General features: G+C 37.1%; 1 non-coding gene across 1 annotated transcript; it reads left to right on the forward strand.

Annotated features, from left to right (window-relative positions):
* The first annotated feature begins 15,981 nt into the window (after positions 1–15,981).
* Positions 15,982–16,088, forward strand: LOC141662229 (small nucleolar RNA R71). The gene has a single exon (XR_012550352.1). It is a non-coding gene; the product is annotated as a small nucleolar RNA R71 (small nucleolar RNA).
* The last annotated feature ends 3,709 nt before the right edge of the window (positions 16,089–19,797 follow it).

A 19,797-nucleotide genomic window follows, 5' to 3' on the forward strand; every position in this document is an offset into this window, starting at 1 on the left:
ATCTCTATGTTAGACACCTTATCTTACCCATTTGTCTGAGGATGGCAGGTTGTAGCAATGCGATGATTCACATTATACTGCTGTATCAAAGCAGTGAACTTGCGATTATAGAAATGCAATCCCTCTTCACTGATTATGACTCTTGAAGTCCCAAATCGTGTAAATATCTGCTTATGAAGAAAATTCAGTACTACCTTCGCATCATTTGTCGGCAAAGCCTTGACTTCAACCCATTTTGAGATATAATCAACCGCCAACAAGATATACTGATTATTATATATTGAGACAAATGGCCCCATAAAGTCAATTCCCCAAACATCAAAGTCCTCAACCTCGAGAAGCACATTAAGAGGCACCTTATCCCTCTTAGACATATTAGCCACACGCTGGCATCGATCACACTTTAAAATGAATTGATGTGCATCCTTAAACAATGTAGGCCAGAAAAATCCTGCTTGAATAATACGAGCTGCTGTCTTTTCTCCCCCATAGTGGCCTCCATACGCAGTCGAATGGCAATCTCGCAAGATCCCCCCCCCCCGTTTCGCTATATGGAATACATCTCTTGATGATCTAGTCAGCTCCTTGTCTAAACAAATATGGCTCATCCCACATGTACCACTTCACCTCATGAAGAAACTTCTTCCTTTGAGCATAAGATAAGTATGAAGGAATGATATTACTCACAAGGTAGTTCACAATGTTTGCAAACCACAGTTCTTCTTCTTGCACCTCAAACAGCTGCTCCTCGGGAAAAGACTCATTAATCAATGTCTTATCAAGTGAAGTTGCACTTGTATCTTCCAAATGAGATAGATGATCAGTGACTTAATTCTCATTACCTTTTCTGTCCTTGATCTCTAACTCAAATTACTGAAGTGAAAAAACCAATTGAATCAGTCTAGGCTTCGAGTCCTTCTTCGAGACGAGATAACAAATAGCAGAGTGATCAGTGAAAACTGTCACCTTCGTCCCAAGCAAATAAGATCGAAATTTCTTTAAACCATAGACAATGGCCTGGAGTTCTTTCTCAGTAGTACTATAATTCAGTTGAGCACCATTGAAGGTCTTACTAGCATAGTAGACCACATGAAATATGTTGTTCTTTCTCTGCCCAAGAATTGCTCCAACCGCATGTCACTTGCATCACACACCATCTCAAATGGTTCATCCCAATTAGGTGCAGTTATGAAAGGTGTCGTTATCAAACTCTTCTTCAAGAACTCAAAAGCATCTAGGCACTCGTCATCAAAGTTGAATGGGACATCTTTCTCTTAGAAGATTGCACAAAGGTTTAGAGATTTTTGAGAAGTCCTTGATGAAACGCCTATAGAAACCCGCATGACCAAGAAAGCTGCGGACTCCCTTTACATAAATTGGTGGAGGAAGGGTTTCGATAATCCCTACCTTGGCTTTATCCACCTCAAGACCTAAACTACAGACCTTGTGCCCAATAATAATGCCCTGTCGCACCATAAAATGACATTTTTCCCAGTTGAGAACCAGATTCGTCTTAACACACCTTTTAAGAACGACACCAAGATTCTGCAAGCACTCATCAAAAGAATCACCGAACACATAGAAATCATCCATGAACACCTCCACATTCTAACCAATCATATCAGAGAAGATAGCCATCATGCATCTATGAAATGTGGCAGGTGCTCTACACAACCCAAAAGAAACTCTTTTAAAGGAAAAAGTCCCAAATGGACAAGTGAAAGTAGTCTTCTCCTGATCTTCTCGAGCAATGCAAATCTGATTATAACCCGAATAGCCATCCAAAAGACAATAGTACTCATACTCAGCCAATCTGTTAAGCATCTGACCAATAAAAGGAAGAGGGAAGTGATCATTTCTCTTGGCCTTGTTCAGTTTTCTGTAGTCCATGCAAACTCTCCACCCCGTGACTGTTCGAGTAGGATTGAGCTCATTCTTCTCATTAGAAACAACTGTGATACCTCATTTCTTCGGCACACACTGAACTGGGCTCACCCAAGAACTATCAGAAATGGGATAGATGATCCCTACATCTAGCCATTTGCAAATTTATTTCTTTACAACTTATTTCATGATTGGATTAAGCCTTCTCTATTTCTCAACAGTAGGCTTGCTACCTTTCTCTAGCAGAATTTTATTCATGCAATAAGAAGGGCTGATTCCCTTAATATCTGCTATAGTCCATCCAATTACCGACTTGAAATCTCTCAGAATTCTTAAGAGCTTTTCCTCATCAATACCTGAAAGTTCAGATGCAATAATAACAGGAAAAGTAGATGCATCACCTAAAAAAGCATACCTTAAGTGTTCAGGCAATGGTTTAAGCTCAAGTGTAGGAGCTTCCTTAATAGAAAGCTTGAGGCATTTTGGAGATTTGTTTAGCTCCTCTATTCCAAGAGATTAAAAAGGCATATCCAGCCTTCGCTTCCAGGGAGAAGCATTCAGATACTGCAACTGCTCATCACCTTCGCCATCTTCACTATCTGAATTCCCCAACAAGGCCTTCTCTAAGGCATCAGACCTTAGCATTTGATCAAGTTCTGAAGTGACCACATAATCGACCAACTCCACATTTAAGCACTCCTCATTTTTAGTCGGCAATTTCATGGCATTAAAAATATTGAACGTCACATCCTGATCCAGCACTCGCATAGTAAGCTCACCCTTCTACACATCAATCAAGATTCGGCCAGTAGCCAAGAATGGTCTTCCCAAGATTATGGGAATCTTCTTATCCTCCTTGAAATCAAGAATTATAAAATCAGAAGGAAAGATGAGTTTATCAACCTTGACCAAGACATCCTCAAAAATGTCGCGTGGATATGTAATAGATCGATCGGCCAACTACAAGGTCATGTTAGTAGACTTTGGATCAGGTAAGTCCAATTTCTTGAAAATTGACAAGGGCATCAGATTGATGCTAGCTCCAAAGTCACATAAATATTTATCAAATGACATTTTTCCAATGGTACAAGGAATAGCGAAGTTCCTGGATCTTTAAGCTTCGGAGGCAACTTTTGTTGCAACACAACACTACATTCCTCCGTAAGAGCAATTGTCTCTAAGTCATCAAGATTCACTTTTCGAGAGAGAATAACTTTTATAAACTTCGCATAACTAGGCATATATTCAAGAGCTTCAGCGAAAAGTATGTTGATATGAACTTTCTTGAACACCTCCAGAAACTACTCAAACTTCTTATCCAGCTTTTTCTTCTACAGCCTCTTAGGAAAAGGAGGTGGAGCATAGATCTGTTTCTCCCCTGTTTTACCCTCAGGAGGAGTGTGTTTAATAAAAGTCTTCCTTGCTTCCACTTCTTCTTCCTTCTGTACTTCTTCTTCATCCACAGCTACTTCTTCCGAAACTTGAGATTTTTCGGAATTTGCAACCTTCCCAGAACTCAACGTAATTGCCTTAACCCGCTCCTTAGCTTCCATCTTTCCTGGAACTTCAGTGTCACTAGGGAGTGTATCAGGTTCACGATTTAGCAAGGCATTAGCAATTTTCCCAATATGATTCTCCAAGGTCTTAATAGAAACCGCTTGGCTCTTGCACATGAGCCTCAACTCCTCTAATTCAGATTTTTCATTAGATTGTTGCAGCTAGAGTTGTTCTCTTGGTGCATATTGCGGTTGCTGAAAACCAGGAGGGTTGTATTGTTTTGCTGCATACTGCTGATAAGGCTGCTGGACAGCATTCTGAGTATTGCTCCAGCTGAAGTTAAGATGATTCCGGTTGTTGGGATGATAGGTGGCTGGAACAGGCTGCTGCGACCTCTGAAAGTTGCTCACGAACTGAGTTGATTCACTAGAAATAGCACACTGCTCCATCTCATGGGCACCAACACAAAGCTCACAGACACTAGTGATCTGATTAACTCCATAATTAGCCAAAGAATCCACCTTCATCGTCAAAGCCTTAAGCTGAGCAGCTATAGCAGTAGCTGCATCCACTTCCAGAATTTGTAATAACCGGGAAAATTATGTAAATATTATATGTTAAATAAATAAATATTATGTGTTTTATAAATTTGAAGTAATTATTTTCATGATATGAGATGTTATAGCTGTTATGTGTGTTTCTGTGCGGGCCAGAAAATTTTTCGATTGATCAAAATGTGTTTAAACTGCAATTATATGAATCGATATGTAATTCAAATTCTTATTTATTCGCATATTTATTAAGGTACTCGCTTTATTTCATTTTACGCATGTTCCAATGCATTTTATGTATTATCGGGATTTTCTGGTAATTTAGGGATCGTTTCCGTTTTTCAAAAATCAACGGACCGGGACCCCACCGGGACCTCAAACCCCACAAAATCGATGTTTTTATTTTTATAAAATTATTCGTATTTCAAATACCCTTTATTTTTGTAATTTTGAATTATTCACAATTTTTGGGGAATTTTGACATTAATTTTGTATTTTATCGATTTTAAAATTATTCCCCATAATTATTATTTTGGGGCTTAATTATTGTAATTAAAGGATAAAAACACCCTTAATTAATTTTGGGGATATAATTTTATGATTAATATAAATAGCCTATTATTCTTTTTATTTCATTTTAATTTTATTAAAAACAATCACCAAGAACATATTTGGGGGTAAAATTCATTCAAAAAACACAAATCCAATGATTTCGGGAGATTGGTTGATCCTCTGTTGATGCTCTACATACCAAAACAATCCTCTCAACGAGCCCGTCATTTTGGTACCAATTTCATTAAGTAAGATTGATTATTGATTAAAGTCGATTTTTCAAGTGTATTGTTTGAATTCGTATTTGATTATGGAAAGATTGTTTGATGTTTTTGATGGCAGATTATCGTTCCTGGATTTCTAATAATCGATTTAGTATATTCATATGTTAATTTTGGTTGAGATTTGAGCAAGCTTGAGTTTATGGTTTTATCAGATTTTTCAATTCGGATTTCTGGAATTGTTATTGGTTCTTGATTGATTTTGAGTTCAGGAATAGATTATAGAAGCTGTCAGCTTCATTTTGGTACTAAGAACGTAAGTTTTGGTGCATAAATAAAGTTTTTCGAAGTTCACCGATGGACCGCCGGATTTTGCTTCGATTTTGACCAGGAAATGATTTCCCGGGATTGATTGAAGATGAGGACGGTTGAATCACATTCCTGAAGGTTCAAGGAATGATTTGTTGTTGAAAAACAGAAATTTCGATAAGTGTTGGGGGGTGTTATGGGCTCGCCGGACCGATGAACGGCGCCGGCCGTTTTCTGGGCAACCCAGAATCCGGCGGCCTGTTCTTCAGGTCCCGACCACCCACCACCATCCCACGCCCCCGTTTGATCGGCTGGGGAAGATGGCAGAATCTCAGAAGCTATTTCTGAGTTTTATTTTATTTTATTATTTTTTTAATTTTTTTTAAAAGTCAAAATTCTATTTTAAAAATTCCGAAAATCTTTTTTAAATACCAAAAATAAATTTGTTAATTATTTAATAATTAACTGAATTATTTTAAATTCTAAAATCAATTAATTTTATTATTTTAGAAAATTAAAAATTTGATTTAATTATTTATAATTTATTTTAAATAATAATTTATAGATTTAATTAATTGGTTAATTTATTTAATCAATTAATTTTATTTATAAATAGTTAAATAAAATATAATTATTTATAATTAATTCAAATAATTCTTAAAAATTAATTTTGAACTTTTAAAAATTATATTTTGGTATTTAAAAATCAATTAATATTATTATTAATTGATTTAATCTATTTATTTCTTATTTTATTCATAATAATTAAACCGTTCGTTCGTTTAATACGAAAGGAACGCGTACAGACTCAGAAAAATATTGCGCTTTCAATAAAAATACTTTTGAGTCCTAATTTCTTTTGTATTGCAAGATCATTTGATTTGTGCATCCGTTTGAGTCGGTATATGATCGGTAGATATTATTATTGACCTGATTTTCATTCTGAACGCACTGAGATATATCTTTTAATGATCTAACGTATGTGTTACATGAAATATGTGATTACGTGTTATACAGATACCATGATTACGTGCTATATGATATACATGCTATCTGTTTATAGTTTAAAATGCCATGTTTAATTATAAACGATCGGGTAGATGTCAAGACGTATAGTTACATCGATTGAGTTTGGTTTTGTCAATCAAGATAGTCCTTTTGTTTATAGAATCGAGTAGCAAGGAGTGCGGTCAGGTGTTAGACGGAGATAGTAGCCAGCAGCTATAGGCAAAGTCATAATAAGAGATTATCGAGCATACCAGGCAAGTACCCCTAACTTCACTTATTGTTCAAGTGACGGTTATTTCGAATCATATTATGCAAGTACCTATATCTTCATTTATCATTCAATTGATATTGACTCTGAACTTTATTCTTTCCATTTCCATACTATTCTAAGTTCAGAATAGTTAAACATTTTATATTTCGCTATAAATTACTCTATATAGTGGAACATTGAATTGAGATTAGCAAATAACTAATTGTTCTAGTTATTTCGCCATCAATTATTGAGATAACTCTGGACCATAAGAAATGGGGAGTTATATTGTTAAGGATGTCCTTTGATCAAAATGTTTTATGGATTGGATGAATGCGTAAGTGACCGGGACAGACGGTCCAGCGGAGGGCTATTTCTATGTGTTATATGAAATATTATGACACCATTTTTGCCACAGGCAGGTATATTGCCTTTTATTTGAGTACTCGTGTTTTGGGGACATGTTTTTATGAATCATGACCTTGTGCTATCACACGGGCTGATCAACATGTGATAGTACGTCTGTCGGAGTTAGATTCTAATCTAAAAATTATCATTTATTATTGATAGATTTTGAAGCTTTTATTATTGGTCAAATATTACTGATTTTATCCTGTTGTTCAATTAGTATCAGAATGTGGTTTATCTTTTCAAGCACCTTTTATACTGTTTGCTGAGCATTTCTTTCGCTCATACTTGTTTATCAATCTAATCTTTCAGCTAAGCCAGAACAGGCTTGAGATCCAGGTTTGATCAGAAGTCGAGTGCTTGTAGATAGTTGGTGTGTTATCCAGATAGACCGTTTTGGGACGCTTGGATAGTCTAGAAGTTTGTAATAAAATTTGAATAAATTGTAAAACTAATTAGACTTATGGTTTGTAATAACACTTGGTTTGTATTAGTGCATGTTCCATACTATAACCTGTGATTGATCCAGTTGCATGCAAGAGGTCATATTTATTATATGATTCCGCTGTGATTATTTTATTATAGTTTATTGGCTAGTGACCCCCAAATCTAGACCCCGAGTTTGGAGGGCGTCACAGGTTGGTATCAGAGCTACAGGTTATGATCACTGAAATAGGCTTAGGACTGTCATAGATGAGTCATACGAAGATCATATAAGATAGGCGCGTGTAGTTTAGCTTTTATAGGGTTAAATTTAGGTTATTGGATTGGGTTATAGTTAAGTTATTTAGGTTTCCTATTTTGCATTTAGCCTTAGGCCTTGTGTCATTGCCTTGCTATTTTGTTGGTTTATTTGAGATTTCAAGCAAGGATTTAAAAAGGTTTGGATAATTCTGAGTAAATTTTCTTTGTGTTATTATTCTCAAGATAATAAGAAGGATTATGTGATAATCATGTCGCTTGTGTTAATATGGTAGCAAGTTTATGATATTTTGAGAAGAGATAATGTTTGCAAATTTTGAGATGTAAGGAATTGCTACATATTTGACACAATGTTTGACAGATTATTATATATGTTGCTTGTTTCTTACCAGAATAATGGCACCGAAGAGAAGGAATAATTCAGGAGAGGATCGTACCAAGAGTCGGATGGATCCAGCGATTGTCCAGATGTTGGGACTGATGCAGCAGTAGATGTTACATCTTACGCAGCAGCAACAACAGCAACAACAGCAACAACAGCAACAGCAACAGCAGCAGCAAGCAGCAGCACCACCTGCAGTGACTTTTAAGCAATTTCAAGCTGTGAAGCCACCTGAGTTCAAGGGAAGTGCTGATCCCGTGGAAGCCAATGCATGGCTCAAGGAGATGGAGAAGAATTTTGAATTAGTCGGAGCAGGAATTGAACAGAAGACCAAGTTTGCAAGCTACTTTCTGAAGGGCGAGGCGAACTATTGGTGGGAATCCACGCGAGCATTGGAAGGAGGTGAGTTTATAACTTGGGAGAGATTCACAGAGCTGTTCCTGGAAAAGTATTTACTGAGATATATGAAGAACCAAATGGAGATCAAATTCTTGAACTTGACCCAGGGTGATCTTACTATCGCGGAGTATGAAGCTAAGTTTACTGAGTTAGCAAGGTTCGTGCCAGACCAAGTTGATACAGATGAAAAGAAATCCAGAAGATTTGAACAGGGATTAAAATTTTGGATTCAGAACAGAGTGGCCATGTTTGAGTTGACTTCATATGTGGCAGTGGTTCAGAAAGCAATGGTGATCGAAAGTAAGAGTGACATGTCTTAGAAAGGAAAGGATGGGAAGAAAAGCAAGATAGAAACCTCAGAAGGAGGTCAGCAGCATGGTAATTTTCAGGGCCGTTTCAACAAAAAGCCAGAATTTCAGGGTAATAGGAATGTGGGATTCAGAAGACCACAATCAGGAAATGGAGGACAAGGCAACCGTTTTCAGAATTCAAACCAGCAGAGGCCCAATCGTCCACCAGTACCAGATTGTCAGTTTTGTAGTAGGAAGCACTTTGGGAATTGTAATGCTAATGTGACGTGTTTCAAGTGCGGTAGGAAGGGACACTTTGCTAATGTGTGTCATAATCTGACTCAAGGTCAGAATGTGGGAACTGGGTGTTATAAGTGCGGAAAGCCAGGACATATCACCCGGAATTGCCCAGCACAAGGTACAACGAGCAAAACCCCAAGGCTTACAGGTGCTCCATCTCATAATATGCCAAGAATTGAAGGACCACCAGCAAAGAACCAACCAAAGGCCAGGATATTCAACATGACTATGAAGGATGCTGTTCAGAGTTCAGACGTGGTTGCAGGTACGCTTCCAGTCAACTCCGTAGATGCTAAAGTTCTATTTGATTCTGGAGCTACAAGGTCATTTATTTCTCAAAGTTTTGTTGATAAACTGCATTGTGAAGTTAAGTTGTTAGAACAAGTGTTAATGATAGAATTAGCTAATAAGGATCAAGTTTCCGTCGATCGAGTGTGCCCGAGGTGTTATATTGAGGTAGGAGGACATCATTTATATGCTAACTTGATACCTTTTAAGTTGGGAGAATTTGATGTTATTTTAGGAATGGATTGGTTGTCAGAAAATAACGCTCAGATTGATTGTAAGAATAGGAAAGTAAGACTCCAAACATTGGGTAGTAGGAAGAAGGTGATATTTCGGGGAAATAAACAAGAGGAAAAGTTCTTAACGATAGCCCAAGTGAAGAAGTTATTGCGTTAGAATTGTGAAGCATATTTGGCCCATGTGGTAGACACTAGTAAGGAAGTTCCAGCACTAGAAGCGATTCCAATTGTCAACGAATTTCCAGATGTCTTTCCTGAAGATCTACCAGGATTACCTCCCGTCAGAGAAATTGAATTTGCGATTGATCTAGCACCCGGAACAGAACCAGTTTCTAAAGCTCCGTACCGGATGGCACCAGTGGAGATGAAAGAATTGGCAACTCAGCTGCAAGATCTTTTAGAGAAAGGAGTTATAAGACCCAGTGTATCCCCATGGGGCGCACCAGTACTGTTTTTCAAGAAGAAAGACGGAAGTATGCGGTTGTGTATCGACTATCGAGAATTGAATAAGCTGACCATTAAGAACAAGTACCCATTACTAAGGATCAATGATTTGTTTGACCAATTGAGAGGCGATGTATGGTTCTCTAAAATTGATTTAAGATCCGGATATCATCAATTGAAGATCAAGTCTGAAGACATTCCAAAGACCGCATTTAGAACCAAATATGGGCATTATGAGTTTCCAGTGATGGCATTTGGATTAACCAACGCACCAGCAGCTTTCATGGATCTGATGAATCGAGTATTTAAGAAGTATTTGGATAAATTCGTGATCGTGTTCATAGACGACATCTTGATCTATTCTAAAACAGAAGAGGAGCATGCAGAGCACTTGAGGATAGTTCTGAAGATACTGCGACAGGAGAAGTTATACGCAAAATTTTCCAAGTGTGAATTTTGGTTAAAAGAAGTACGATTTCTTGGGCATGTGATTAGCAATAAAGGAGTGGAAGTGGATCCAGCAAAGATTGAAGCCATAATCAACTGAGAGAGGCCAAAAACACCAACAGAAGTATGAAGTTTCATGGGATTGGCAGGTTACTACAAAAGATTCGTGCAAGATTTTGCAAAAATAGCTACGCCATTGACAAAGCTCACCAGGAAGAATCAGAAATTTGAATGGGATGAGAAATGCGAAGAAAATTTTCAAGAATTAAAGAATAGATTAGTATCTTCACTAGTACTAGTCTTCCCAGATGAACAAGGAAATTTTGTGATCTACAGTGACGCGTCATATAAAGGATTATGATGTGTTTTGATGCAGCACGACAAGGTGATAGCCTACGCTTCAAGACAGTTGAAACCACATGAAGAGAAGTATCCAACACATGATCTGGAATTGGCAGCTATAGTATTTGCATTGAAGATTTGGAGACATTATTTTACGGGGAAAAGTGCGAGATCTACACGGACCATAAGAGTTTAAAATATATCTTTACCCAGAAGGAATTAAACATGAGATAACGAAGATGGCTAGAACTAATCAAGGACTATGACTGTACTATCAACTATCATCCAGGAAAAGCAAATGTGGTGGCCGACGCGCTGAGCAGAAAAGAAAGATTGAATATGATAACTTCATCCGAGGAGTTGATCAAGGAATTTGAGAAGCTGGAAATAGAGGTTAGTATCCCAAGTATGTCTATAGAGGTATTGTGTGCAATGTCTTTTCAACCAGAATTATTAGAGAAGATAAAAAGATGTCAGGAGGAAGTTATGAGCCATGAACGAGACAGTTTGACAGGAGAAGAAATAGGGAGTCAAAAGGATGATAAAGGAATATTAAGATTTTCTTCCAGAATATGGATACCCAACGTAGCCGAGCTGAAAGATGAAATTCTTCAAGACGCTCACAACTCCAGATATTCAATTCATCCCGGAAGTACAAAGATGTACCGAGATTTAAGAGAAAACTTTTGGTGACCAAGCATGAAGAAGGAAATTGCAGAATGGGTAAATAAGTGTTACACTTGCCAGCGAGTCAAAGCGGAACATTAAAGGCCCAGTGGACTGATACAACCATTGGACATTCCAGAATGGAAGTGGGAGCATATAGCGATGGATTTCGTGGTTGGATTACCGAGGACCAGGGCAAATCATGATGTTATTTGGGTTATCATTGACAGATTAACAAAGTCATCGCATTTTCTTCCTATCAACGAAAGATTCTCAATGGATAAATTAGTTTGGTTATATCTTAAGGAAATTGTGACACGACATGGAGTTCCAGTATCCATAGTTTCAGATAGAGATCCTCGATTTAATTCAAGATTATGGAGAAGTTTTCAAGATTGTCTCGGAACGAAGCTGAACATGAGTACCGCGTATCATCCACAGACAGACGGTCAAAGCGAAAGGACGATTCAGACTATTGAAGATATGCTAAGGGTATGTGCACTAGATTTTGAAGGGAGTTGGGACGAACATTTGCCATTGGTTGAATTCTCCTACAACAACAGTTATCATGCCAGCATTGGGATGCCGCCTTACGAAGCCCTGTACGGGAGAAGATGCAGGTCTCCAATATGTTGGGAAGAAGTTGGTGAGAGAAAGATTTTGGGTCCAGAATTGATCCAGCAGACGAAGGAGAAAATAGAACTCATTCGGAAACGATTAGTAGCAGCTCAAGATCGTCAACGCAAATATGCTGATCCTGCTAGAAAGGATATGGAATTTGAAGTTGGTGAAGCAGTGTTATTAAAGGTTTCTCCTTGGAAGGGTTTATCAAGATTTGGAAAGAAAGGAAAGCTGAGTCCGCGTTATGTTGGCCCTTTTGAGATTTTGAGATGTGTGGGAAAGGTTGCGTACGAATTAGCGTTACCAACTCACATGTAGCATATCCACAACGTGTTCCACGTGTCAATATTGAAGCGTTATTTTCCTGATTCGAACCATGTAATAGAATATGACCCAATCGAGATTCAGCTAGATTTGTCTTTTATAGAGCAACCAGGGCAGATTTTAGATAAGAAAGAAAGGGTGCTTAGGAATAAGTCTGTATCTTTAGTGCGAGTCTTATGGAGGAATCCCAAGGTTGAAGAGTCGACCTGGGAGTTGGAAAGAGAAATGCGATCCAAGTATCCTCATTTGTTTTCCTAGGCTGATTCTGAGGACAAAATCTTGTTAAGGGGGGAAAGATGTAATAACCGGGAAAATTATGTGAATATTATATGTTAAATAAATAAATATTATGTGTTTTATAAATTTGAAGTAATTATTTCCATGATATGGGATGTTATAGCTGTTATGTGTGTTTTTGTGCGGGCCAGAAAATTTTTCAATTGATCAAAATGTATTTAAACTGCAATTATATGAATCGATATGCAATTCGAATTCTTATTTATTCGCATATTTATTAAGGTACTCGCTTTATTTCATTTTACGCATGTTCCAATGCATTTTATGTGTTATCGGGATTTTCTGGTAATTTAGGGATCGTTTCCGTTTTTCAAAAATCAACGGACCAGGACCCCACCGGGATGCCAAACCCCACAAAATCGATGTTCTTATTTTTATAAAATTATTCATATTTCAAATACCCTTTATTTTTGTATTTTTGAATTATTCGCCATTTTCGGGGAATTTTGACATTAATTTTGTATTTTATCGTTTTTAAAATTATTCTCCGTAATTATTATTTTGGGGCTTAATTATTGTAATTAAAGGATAAAAACACCCTTAATTAATTTTAGGGATATAATTTTATGATTAATATAAATAGCCTCTTATTCTTTTTATTTCATTTTAATTTTATTAAAAACAATCACCAAGAACATATTTGGGGGTAAAATTCATTCAAGAACACAAATCCAATGATTTCGGGAGATTGGTTGATCCTCTGTTGATGCTCTACATACCAAAACAACCCTCTCAACGAGCCCGTCATTTTGGTACCAATTTCATTAAGTAAGATTGATTATTGATTAAAGTCGATTTTTTAAGTGTATTGTTTGAATTCGTATTTGATTATGGAAGGATTGTTTGATGTTTTTGATGGCGGATTATCGTTCCTGGATTTCTAATAATCGATTTAGTATATTCATATGTTAATTTTGGTCGAGATTTGAGTAAGCTTGAGTTTATGCTTTTATCAGATTTTTTAATTCGGATTTCTGGAATTGTTATTGGTTCTTGATTGATTTTGACTTCAGGAATAGATTATAGAAGCTGTCAGCTTCATTTTGGTACCAAGAATGTAAATTTTGGTGCATAAATAAAGCTTTTCGAAGTTCATCGGTGGACCGCCGAATTTTGCTTCATTTTTGGCCGGGAAACGATTTCCCGGGATTGATTGAAGATGAGGACAGTTGAATCACGTTCCTGAAGGTTCAAGGAATGATTTGGTGTTGAAAAACAGAAATTTCGATAAGTGTTGGGGGGTGTTATGGGCTCGCCGGACCGATGAACGGCGCCGACCGTTTTCTGGGCAACCCAGAATCCGGCAGCCTGTTCTTCAGGTCCCGGCCACCCATCACCATCCCATGCCCCCGTTTGATCGGGTGGGGAAGAAGGCAGCAACTCAGAAACTGCTTCTGAGTTTTGTTTTATTTTATTGTTTTTTTTATTTTTTTTAAAAGTCAAAATTCTATTTTAAAAATTTCGAAAATCTTTTTTTAAATACCAAAAATAAATTTGTTAATTATTTAATAATTAACTGAATTATTTTAAATTCTAAAATTATTTAATTTTATTATTTTAGAAAATTAAAAATTTGATTTAATTATTTATAATTTATTTTAAATAATTATTTATAGATTTAATTAATTGGTTAATTTATTTAATCAATTAATTTTATTTATAAATAGTTAAATAAAATATAAATATTTATAATTAATTTAGATAATTCTTAAAAATTAATTTTAAACTTTTAAAAATTATATTTTGGTATTTAAAAATCAATTAATATTATTATTAATTGATTTAAATCTATTTATTTCTTATTTTATTCATAATAATTAAACCGTTCGTCCGTTTAATACGAAAGGAACGCGTACAGACTCAGAAAAATATTGCGCTTTCAATAAAAATACTTTTGAGTCCTAATTTCTTTTGTATTGCAAGGTCATTTGATTTGTGCATCAGTTTGAGTAGGTATATGATCGGTAGATATTATTATTGACCTGATTTTCATTCTGAACGCACTGAGATATATCTTTTAAAGATCTTACGTATGTGTTACATGAAATATATGATTACATGTTATACAGATACCATGATTACGTGCTATATGATATACATGCTATCTATTTACAGTTTAAAATGCCATTCTTAGTTATAAACGATCGGGTAGATGTCAAGACGTATAGTTACATCGATTGAGTTTGGTTTTGTCAATTAAGATAGTCCTTTTGTTTATAGAATCGAGTAGCAAGAAGTGCGGTCAGGTGTTAGACGGAGATAGTAGCCAGCAGCTATAGGCAAAGTCATAATAAGAGATTATCGAGCATACCAGGCAAGTACCCCTAACTTCACTTATTGTTCAAGTGACGGTTATTTCGAATCATATTATGCAAGTACCTATATCTTTATTTATCATTCAATTGATATTGACTCTGAACTTAATTCTTTCAATTTCCATACTATTCTAAGTTCAGAATAGTTAAACATTTTATATTTCACTATAAATTACTCTATACAGTGGAACATTGAATTGAGATTAGCAAATAACTAATTGTTCTAGTTATTTCGCCATCGATTGTTGAGATAACTATGGACCATGAGAAATGGGGAGTTATATTGTTAAGGATGTCCTTTGATTCGGCTCCTTTGATCAAAATATTTTATGGATTGGATGAATGCGTAAGTGACCGGGACGGACGGTCCAGCGGAGGGCTATTTCTATGTGTTATATGAAATATTATGACACCCTTTTTGCCACAGGAAGGTATATTGCCTTTTATTTGAGTACTCGTATTTTGGGGACATGTTTTTATGAATCATGACCTTGTACTATCACACGGGCTGATCAACATGTTATAGTACGTCCGTCGGAGTTAGATTCTAATCTAAAAATTATCATTTATTATTGATAGCTTTTGAAGCTTTTATTATTGGTCAAATATTACTGATTTTTACCTGTTGTTCAATTAGTATCAGAATATGGTTTATCTTTTCAAGCACCTTTTATACTGCTTGCTGAGCATTTCTTTCGCTCATACTTGTTTATCAATCTAATCATTCAGCTAAGCCAGAACAGGCTTGAGATCCAGGTTTGATCGGAAGTCGAGTGCTTGTAGATAGTTGGTGTGTTGTCCAGATAGACTATTTTGGGACGCTTGAATAGTCTAGAGGTTTGTAATAAAATTTGAATAAATTGTAAAACTAATTAGACTTGTGGTTTGTAATAACACTTGGTTTGTATTAGTGCCTGTTCCATACTATAACCTGTGATCGATCCAGTTGCATGCAAGGGGTCATATTTATTATATTATTCCGCTATAATTATTTTATTATAGTTTATTGGCTAGTGACCCCCAAATCTAGACCCCGGGTTTGGAGGGCGTCATAGAATTCCTGCTACCTTGCCCTGAGGCAGTCTATGAGTAGGATTCCGGTATACATTAGAAGTCATCAGTTCAATTAATTCATAAGCTTCATCATAGCTTTTTGCCCACAAGACTCCTCCTGATGTTGTATCAAGCATGGGTCTAGAAGTAGCACCCAATCCATTATAGAAGTAGTTAATGATCATCCAGTCAGGCATCCCATGGTGATGACAGTTTCTAAGCATCTCTTTGTAGCGATCCCAAGCCTCACATAAAGATTCTCCATATTTCTGAGCAAATTGAGTAAGTGCGTTTCTGATTGCAGCAGTCTTCGCCATATGAAAGAATTTAGTTAGGAACTTTTGAGCAAGATCCTCTCATTTGGTGATGGACCCTGGTGGTAGAGAATGTAACCAACACTTAGCTTTATCCCGTAGAGAGAATGGGAAAAGCCTCAACTTAATAGCATCTTCAGAAACTCCATTAAACTTGAAAGTGTCGCAGATCTCGATGAAATCTCTGATATGCATGTTGGGGTCTTCAGTCAGAGAACCCCCAAACTGAACTGAGTTCTGTATCATCTGAATCGTGCTCGACTTGATCTCGAAGGTGTTAGCCGAGATGGCTGGTCGGACAATGCTAGACTGAATATCATTAATCTTCGGTTGAGAGTAATCCATCAAAGCCTTCAGATTCGCTTCTGGTTCTCCCATTACAATAAGAGCTTCTTCTTCAACTTTCTCCTCGACAAGAACTTCCTCGAAAACTTCCTTAGCTACTACAACTTCTTTCTCAGCTTGATCTAGTGTTCTCTTACGAGACCGGGAATGCGTATGCATACACGCTCGCTAGGGTACCTAAAACGCGACAAGGAAATAAGTAAGTAACAATGTCCAAGTCAATGAACTTTAACGACCACTGATGACAAACACATAAACTAAAAATTAACACCGAGTCCCCGGCAGCGGTGCCAAAAACTTGTTAGGACGAAAACACGCGCTAATATTCACGCAAGTAACGTGATCGCAAGTAATATAGAATTATTTCTAGTTCATTCCCACAGAGACTAGTTTAGGTTAATTTTAATCAATGTACTTATGCAACAATGGTATAGTTATTATTCAATGCTAAGATGATTAACAAATTGAGGTTGTTTATAACTACATTTAACTAAGAGATTATAATAAGAACATTAACTAAGAGATTAAGAAGGATTGATTACTATATGACACAAACATGGGATTCTAACTTCATTACTACTTCATTCAATAGCCTTTTGTTCTTAACTTTAGCATGCAATGGTGATGACACTAATCAGATAACACGAAACTAGTAAACGCCAACTTTCGTTGCACGATTACCCTACTACCAGACATCCACAAAAGAGATAGAAGCTGAATAGAAACCAATCATATTGAGACCCTATATGTTTGTAGAATTTGACAACATAACGGTTTAATGCACAAGTTATCTATCGTGATTACATAGGGCAAGTAAGATGGTTAAAATTACCTACGAATCATGCATATCAAATACATGAACCTATGCTGGCATGGCAAGTTCTAAACCCCTAAATTCACTTTCTCTTCATTAAAGATTAACACGCTATCTTATAAGTTCGTGACGCTCATAAGATGAATATGCACAACCAATACTAGGATATCATATAATCACCACACACTAAGGCATTGAAGAATTTAACTAAAGAAATCCATAAGTAAATTCGCTAGAACCCCATGATAACAATTAGCCCATAATCGGACTCATCATCAATGTGGGTTCCGATGAAAGCATTGTATAATTAACGTAGTCTTTATACTGAATAAATAATAAAATCAAGTACGTTACACAAGAGTATAGGTTCACAAATAAGAAAACTAGCATCCAAGATTATAACTTAAAACAAAGAATCACAAGAATAAACTAGATCCTCTTCGCATTGGTTGAATTGTGCTATACGGTCTTCTTACGCCTTCTCTTTGAGCTCTGGTAAGTTGTGTTATGAAAAATGATCATAAGTTATCAATATATAGCAGCCCATGCAGATTAGAAGTCCAGTAGATCAAAATTGTAGTAGAATCAGGATTCTTGAAACCCGACCTGGCGCGGGCGCGCACTTTACCAGTGCGGGCGCGCTGCAATTCTGCATCTCAGCACGGCCCCGCGCTACTACAGCGTGGGCGCGCTGACTTTCTGGAAAAAAAATCCTGAATTCTATTTTCTTGGCTGGTTTGAGTTGGCAATTCTCGAGCAATCTTCCTGAGCACCATCCTAACACCAATTTAGTACCAAAACAATGCTAAATCTCCTGATTCTTTTATTTATGCCTGAAATGCAAAAACACTACAAAAACACATCAAATACAAAAATAACTTGAGTACAAAACATCAATTCAAGCCTTTATAGAGCATTATTAGTGGACATAAATGCCACTTAACATCCATCAGAAGTTTGTGATCATAACCAAGACCATGAGCACGAAGGATCATCTCATTATATCCCATCGGAAAGCAGCATTTTTTAGTAAGCTCAACTTTTCTTCATCGTGTACAGCTGCTTCTGGGACACTTTCACTTGAGCATAAAACATACATTTAATATTTGTTGAAAAAAGGGAATTTCATGTGTGCCCAATCTTTTACTAAAAGGATTGAGCCTTTGGACTAACCTTCTGTGGAGCCGAGACAGGTATTCTTCCCACTGTTCCTTATCCTTAGCCAAGTTGGAGGCTTGCCCCTCAGACACCTCCAACGCCTTCTGCGCTCGGCCAAGGTCTTTCTTTGCTTTGGTCGCCCAGACCTCCACTTGGGTCACCTCCCTCATCCTGTCTTACATATCTTGGACCTTATCTGCCATGGCAGCCGGCCAAGGAACATCCTGAAAGAGATTGTAAGGCAAAATTAATACATGGAACAATAGGAAGCTAAGATACAGAAATACAAGGAATAAGTAAATAGGAAGTATACCAGAGAAAGATGAGCCATAAGCTCATTGCAAGCATCTGATGGGTTGACACTTGCATACATAACTTGGTCTTCCGGGAGCATAAGACCTTGGAAGAGATCAAGACCAACCTCTTTTGTGCCCGGAGGACCTTTTAAAAATATGAAGTCTGAAGAAAGCACCCCCCCCCCACATTGGGGCATAGGTTTTTATGACTTTTCTGTCCTAAGCCAGAGTCCTCTTGCGAGGATCAGCAAGCTGGTCCAAAGGGTCTTGCATGTGTTCACTTGTGAGATCCAGAGAGGTAGTGGGCGAGTGGGGGGGAGGTCACCGAAGCCTGGACATCGGCGCCATCGGGCCGAGAGGTCCCTTTAGCCACTTTCTGCTGCACGAGATTTTTGTCAGCCTTCCTCCTCTTCCTTTCCAGAACCTCCTGGCGAGTGGACACCGCAATCAAAACACAAGGGGAAAGTTACGAACCGAAGTAATAATGCAAATGAGAAATCAAAATTTTAAGGCATATTTACGACAAGTAAGCAAGTAAGAAGATGTTACCACTACCGCATAGGACATATGGCCAGTCAATGTCCCGAAAATTGGAAAAAGGAAATTTCGGAAGTTTGAAGTTAACAAATTTACGGTAATCCTTGGACTCTTCGACCCCCGGAGCAGGCATCAATATGGTGGAAGGTCGATATTGCTCCAGACTTCGAACTCAGCTAGGTAGATGCCAGCTATGTAGCACCAGTGTGTGTGACACTTTTTGTTACTGGAGTTGATAGCACACCAATCTCTTCGGTCAGCCCTCCGACTGATGGTAAAAAATCCATCAGTCTTTCCGTTCCTACGGAAGTCATAGTAAAACCAGAACAGTATGGTCAAAAGCTTGATCTTAGCCTCCTTCCATCAAAATTGAAAGTTATTATGTGTATGAACCCATTAGGTTCCATTTGGGTGAAAGCAATTTTCATCTCGCGAGACGAGTTGTTTCCCAGTAAAGAAATTTTTTAAAGGGGGTTGGATACAATTACTAAACAAATCGATGTATTATAAAAGTAAAGTAAGAAAACATGAATCAAATAACATTTTA

The sequence above is a fragment of the Apium graveolens genome, chromosome 5, assembly GCF_009905375.1.
Source record: "Apium graveolens cultivar Ventura chromosome 5, ASM990537v1, whole genome shotgun sequence".
In the NCBI taxonomy this organism is placed as follows: Eukaryota; Viridiplantae; Streptophyta; class Magnoliopsida; order Apiales; family Apiaceae; genus Apium; species Apium graveolens.